Consider the following 7,058-nt stretch of genomic DNA (forward strand, 5'->3'; position numbering starts at 1 on the left):
GTAATGGTTGTAAATAATGTCCTGAGGGTTTGAAACCCCGGATTGCAAATCGTAGTGCTATATTGAGGCAATATACGCGCTGGATGATGAGCGTGAGGTCTTTCACTACTGGAGATTGTGACTTGGTCCATCCTGATTGATGACTTTACTGAATATTTGACTGAAATTCATTTGTTACCATCATGATTTGGGCTGATTGCCATATTTGGGCTTCATGCCAACTATCTGAACCATTGGGGGATTTTCATCACTGTTTCCTTAGTGCTTGACTTATTATTTGAACTCAGTCCTGTTGATATATACTGTTTTACAAACTCAGCCACTTTTACTCAGATTTGAAACTTAAATGATATTTTTACATCATGTTTTGGGCTGAGAACTACTGTTTTACTAATGCCCAAGGGGCTTATGATGATTTCTAGACTGAGTGAGACCGAGGGCCATATGTGAGGATATGCTGAGTGATATGAGGCCGAGGTCCTGAGATACTATTTATGCCATGCGGTGGCTTGAGTGATGTAAGGATATACTGAGTGATGATGCCACGAGGTGGCTTGATATAGCGCTTGGGCCGTAAGGGGCCCCTCTGGAGTTTGCACACCTACAGTGAGCGCGGGTACCCATGTGATTTGAAAACAGTGGTAACAATGACACTGTATGATGCAATTTGGTTAGGTAACAATGGCTGACCATTATGTTGAGTGATTGTGAGGTAGCCCGAGGGGCCAATACTGTATTGAGAGTGAGCCCGAGGGCTGATACTATGCTGAGCGGTTGATACTGTGCCCGAGGAGCAGATTTCTACTTGTTAATTACCTGTTAAATTACCTGTTTTACTTGTTTTAAAAAGGAATATCATTTGATTTCTTTACTGATTTACTACTTTAAGTGATTTTACTGCTTGATATGGAATTGCTTTGTGTCTTTACGTGTTTTCATACTTTCAACAATTATTTGTAATTATTACTCACTAAGTCGGAGTACTCACATTACTCCCTGCACCGTGTGTGCAGATTCAGGTATAGCAAAGTCCGCACCTGAGCGCTGATTCCTTCCAGGCTAGGCAGTGATTTGGAGTTACGAGGTAGTTGTTGACGTCCGCAACCCCTTGTCTCTCTTATCCTCTATCATTTATGTTTTCTTCAAACTGTTGTATCGGACTCCGTACTTTGAAGACCTATAGCAGATTTTGTAGTAACTCATGACTTGTGACACCCCGGTTTGGGCTGTGTCGAGATGGTTCCTGCTGTTATTATCGTTAAAATTCTGCAATTTATGAGTATTATATTATATGTTATTACTGTTTATGACGATTAACTATTCTAAATAGGTGTTCCGTTTTGGTCTGGCTGGCCTTGTCTTCACGAGAGGCACCATCACGATCGGGTTCGGGGATTGGGTCGTGACAAGTTGGTATCAGAGCCTAGGTTACTTAGGTCTCACGAGTCATGAGCAGGTTTAGTAGAGTCTCGCGGATCGGTACGGAGACGTCTGTATTTATCCTCGAGAGGCTGCAGAACCTTTAGGAAAAATTTGATATTCTTGAAACTCTTGTCGTGCGAACTTGTTGGTCCGAGTACTAAACTTCTGATATTTCATTCTCTCACAGATGGTGAGGATGCGAGCTACCGGACGAGGTGGACGACCACTAGTGCTACCCACTGAGGCCACCAGTTTCCGTAGATGCGGTCGTAGATGTGGCAGGGGCAGAGCACCGAGGGCAGCACCTGTTGATGTATCGGCTGCCCCGGCTCCGGATCAGGCTCCCGCTATGGATGCCCCAACAGCACCAGTTCAGGCACTAGTTGTGCCTATTGTGGTTCCAAGTCTTCAGGAGGCCTTGACACAGATCTTATCAGTTTGCACTGGCCTGGCTCAGGCAGTTTCAACCACTACAGCAGCAGCTACTTCACAGGCCGGGGGAGGCAATCAGACCCCCGCTGTTTGCACACCTGAGCAAGTAGTGCAGGGACTACAGACACCGGGGGCACCTCCAGCTCAGCTGGTTGCACCAACTCAGGAGTTTATTGTGCCAGTTATGCCGGATGATGAGCAGCGTCGTCTTGAGAGGTTTGGTAGACTCTAGCCTCCGTCATTCAGTGGTGCCGAGGGTGAGGATGCCCAGGGTTTTCTTGATAAGTGTCAGCGAATGCTCCATACAGTAGGGATTCTTGAGACTAGTGGTGTGGCATTTACCACCTTTCAGTTTATTGGGGCTGCCTTCACATGGTAGGAGGCGTATGAGAGGCGTAGGCCGGTTGGAGCAGTGCCCTTTACTTGGCAGCAGTTCTCCACTCTCTTCTTAGAGAAGTATGTGCCGCTGTCCCGCAGAGAGGAGCTACGTAGACAGTTTGAGTGGTTGTGACAGGGGGATGTGACTATGTCACAGTATGAGTCGAGGTTTTCTGAGTTGGCTCGTCATGCCATTTGGATGGTTCTGACAGATCGTGAGAGGATCAGGATATTTTTTGATGGCCTTAACTATCACCTCCGTATTCTTATGACCCGAGAGAGGGTGTTGGGTGCTACATTCGAAGAGGTGGTCGATATCGCTCGCGATATTGAGATGGTTCGCCGTCAGGATCGAGAGGAGAGGGAGGCCAAGAAGCCTCGAGGATCTGGCAGTTATAGTGGTGCTTCTTTGAGGGGCTAGTTTCAGCATGGTAGAGGTCGTTCTTTCAAGCATGCTCAGTCAGCCTGCCCAGAGTATCGCGGGGCATCTTCGGGTCATGGTCATTATGGATCTCAGCGGGGCCAGTCATCACTCAGTGCCCTTCCAGCCTAGAGTTCATCTCGTGCCCCGTCAGCTCAGGGTTCTTTTATGCCAAGTGCATCAGCTGGTCACTCCGGTGTAAGGGGTTCCCTTCAGTCCCCTTCTCCAGCACCTGGGAGTTGTTATGAGTGTGGAGAGTTTGGACATGTGTGGAGGTAGTGTCCTCGTCGTATGGCTGGTTCATCTCAGCAGAGGGGTCAGCCCTCGACTACTACTCCAGTTACTTCACCACCCGCCCAGCCAGCTAGGGGTGGAGGTCATACAGCTAGGGGTCGCCCCAGAGGGGGAGGTCGATCAGGGGGCGGTCAGGCCCGTTTCTATGCACTTCCTGGTAGGCCAGATGCTATTGCTTCAGATGCTGTCATTACAGGTATTGTTTCAGACTGCCACAGAGATCCCTCTGTATTATTTGATCCCAGTTCCACCTTTTCTTATATGTCATAATACTTTTCTCGTTATTTGGGTACGCCCCGTAAGTCTCTTGCTTTACCTGTTTATGTATTTACCCCAGTGGGCGATACTGTTGTTATAGACTGTGTGTACCGGTCAAGTGTGGTGACTATTGGGGGTCTGGAGACCCGAGTGGATCTATTGCTATTGAGCATGGTGGATTTTGATGTCATTTTGGGCATGGATTGACTATCTCCGTGTCGTGCTATTCTAGACTGCCATGCTAAGACAGTCACTTTGGCTATGCCGGGTGTACCGCGGATCGAGTGGCGTGGTGTGACTGATTACATCCCTAGTAGAGTGATCTCTTACTTGAAGGCCCAACGTATGTTTGGGAAGGGTTGTCTTTCATATCTAGCATTTGTGAGGGATGTTGGAGCTGAGACTCCTAGTATTGATTCTGTCCCAGTTGTAAGGGATTTTCCCGATGTTTTTCCTGTAGACCTACCGGGCATGCCACCGGACAGGGATATTGATTTTGATATTGACCTGGTGCCGGGAACTCAGCCCATTTCTATTCCGCCATATCGTATGGCACCAGCAAAGTTGAAGGAATTGAAAGAACAGCTTCAGGAACTCCTAGATAAGGGGTTCATTCGGCCTAGTGTGTCCCTTTGGCGTGCACCAGTTTTGTTTGTGAAGAAGAAGGATGGCACGATGAGAATGTGCATTGATTATAGGCAATTGAACAAAGTAACAATCAAGAACAAGTATCCTTTGCCTCACATTGATGATTTATTTGATCAGCTTCAGGGAACGAGGGTGTTCTCCAAGATTGATCTCCGTTCAGGTTATCACAAGTTGAAGATCAGGGATTCAGATATTCTTAAGACTGCTTTCAGGACCAGATATGGTCATTATGAGTTTCTTTTTATGTCTTTTGGGCTAACCAATGTCCCAGTAGCATTCATGCATTTGATGAACAGTGTATTTCGACCTTATCTGGATTCGTTCGTTATTGTATTCACTGATGATATTCTGGTGTACTCGCGTAGTCAGGAGGAGAACGCGGAGCATTTGAGAGTTGTGGTGCTGAGACTGAGGGAGGAGAAACTTTATGCAAAATTCTCCAAGTGTGAGTTTTGGCTCAGTTCAGTGGCTTTTCTAGGGCACATGGTGTCCAGCGAAGGTATACAGGTTGATCCAAAGAAGATAGAGGCGGTTCAGAGTTGGCCCAGACCATCCTCAGCCACAGAGATTCGTAGCTTTCTTGGGTTAGCAGGCTATTATCGCCGGTTTGTTCAGGGATTTTCCTCCATTGCATCGCCCTTGACCAAGTTTACTTAGAAGGGTGCTCTATTCGTATGGTCGGACGAGTGTGAGGAGAGCTTTTAGAAGCTCAAGACAACATTGACCACAACTCCAGTGTTGGTTTTACCATCAGCTTCAGGTTCATATGCTGTGTATTGTGATGCTTCAGGAGTTGGGATTGGTTGTGTGTTGATGCAGGAGGGTAGAGTTATTGCTTATGCTTCTCGGCAGTTGAAGCCCCATGAGAAGAACTACCCCATTCATGATTTGGAGTTGGCTACCATAGTTCATGCATTGAAGATTTGGAGGCATTACTTGTATGGCGTATCTTGTGAGGTGTTCACTGATCATCGCAGTCTTCAGCACTTGTTCAAGCAAAAAGATCTTAATTTGAGGCAGCGGAGATGGTTGGAGTTGCTTAAGGATTATGATATCACTATTTTTTACCATCCGGGAAAGGCCAATGTGGTTGTAAGCACGTGATTTTTGCCCTATATAAGAAATACTCCCAAAAAAATTCAAAATCAAATGATTTTCCTTGGTGTGCAATTTTGTGAGATTTTGTGATATTTTTGGATAATTATTTGTATTTGTCTGTGTTTGCTTATTTGTTAAATTAATAAAAAATACAAAAATATGTCGCATTTTGCATGTAGGATTTAATTCTACAATTGTTAGTAATTAATTTTGTTTTACAAAAATTAAAAATTACAAAAATAGGCATCTTTTTGCATTTTTAGCATTTAATGTCCAAATATACAATTTTATGCTTAATTATTACTTAATTGTGCGTTAATTGTTATGGGGAGTTAATTTGCGCTTTTATAACTTAATTTAGTTCTTAATAATAATTTAAGTATTTTTATAATTTAGTTTTAGAAAATAAAAGAAGAAAAGAGAACAAAAATACAAAGAAAAATCGGATTGGGCCACTTCTTCAAAATTCAACCCCAGGCCCAAACATTTGCCCAATCTTCTCCATGACCCAGTCCACTTTAGACCGGATCGACCCGGTCCGCCCCATTAACCCATTAACCCAACACCCACTCTTCATTTGTCAAAAACACAAAACAAAACAAAAGAAAAAAGGAATTTGGTCATATTTTGGTCAAGTTATGATTAATTGAGTGTTTAGAGCTGATGGGAGTAATTTGGTAAATTGCATTGCATTCGGGGGTAGATTTGTAATTGCAATAAGGTCGGAGGGGTAGTTTGGTAATTGAACATTATTTTGATTCTTTATATTAAGCATGGGGGACAAAATATAATGGGGTGAGGTTTTTGATGTACTTGTTTAATATAATGGGGGACAAGACAAATTATAATGGGTTGTGTTGGATGTATTTATTTAATGTAGGCATGGAGGACATGGTCTAAAATAAAGAAGACATTTAATAGTGGGGACAAAGCATGTCATTGGGGGAATAATTTGGGGTTGGGAATTCAAGACAAGGTCTTGCTATAAATAAGAGTTATTGTTGAACATTAAAGGGGACTTGAATATTATTGAGAGGATTTTTGGGGAGAGAGTTTAATACTTGAGGTTGAACATAAAACAGATTTCTGCACTAGAGAGCGGACAGACTTGAATCATTTTGAGAGTAAAAGAGAAAATGCAATTTGAACTTTCACTCGAATAATTTCCGTTTGCTTTTCTCAAGTGTTATTCAAAAATCCGAAACTACTGCCTCTTGTACCTGTTCTCTCTTCTGCTTGGACTGTGATTGCACTTTGGTATTGCAGAGTTTTCAATCTGTTACTGGGTTATTCTACTGGTTGTTACTGATTTGCGGTGTTGCTGAATCTGTTGTTGCTGTGGTATTATTGCTGCTGACTTCTCCTTCTTTTGTTCTTGTACTGCTGTTTCCAGGTACACATTTGTACAATCTCGGCTTGAAGCAAAAAATGAAATATTAATCAGGCTTTGTTCCTGTTGAATTCCTCCTGTTTAGATTTGTGGTTGAATATAATTTGTCTTTCTTCTTATAAAGATGTAGTCGAATGATTAATGAATAATGAGGTTGCATATGTATACTTTCTTCATCTAATAATGTTAGTTTAAATTAATCGGAGAATAATTAATCTGTTTTGATATTATGGTCAATCTCATGTTCTAGTATTATTGAATAACAGAATATAAAATGAAAGCAGTTTTTCTTTGTACAAACTCGATCGCAATTTTCCATTCGCATTAGCCGTAAACTAATAACTAATAAGTTACGTTTTTCAGCATGTAAATAATTAAGAGATTTTCTTTTATTTTAGAGACGAATTTAATAGAAAAATGTAGTCACTATAGGTTTATCCTTTAAAATAAAAATGAAACGAGCCTCGCCAAATAAATCACAAATCGCTGGGGCCCTCAATAAAATACATAACCATTGACTAGACTTTGGATTTGGTCGTTTAATGAATCTCACAACCTTCCTAAAATGACAACACGTTAGTCTCTTTAGGATACGCTTTAATAAACTTTACCTTCTTAAACTCGGGTGCACATTTATGTGACCCAAATCCAAATCTCGACGGATTCGAAATGCCTCTCTAATCACGGGTACATTGACTGTGACGTGGTTCGAGATGC

The sequence above is a fragment of the Nicotiana sylvestris genome, chromosome 9 (assembly GCF_000393655.2).
Source record: "Nicotiana sylvestris chromosome 9, ASM39365v2, whole genome shotgun sequence".
Classification (NCBI taxonomy): domain Eukaryota; kingdom Viridiplantae; phylum Streptophyta; class Magnoliopsida; order Solanales; family Solanaceae; genus Nicotiana; species Nicotiana sylvestris.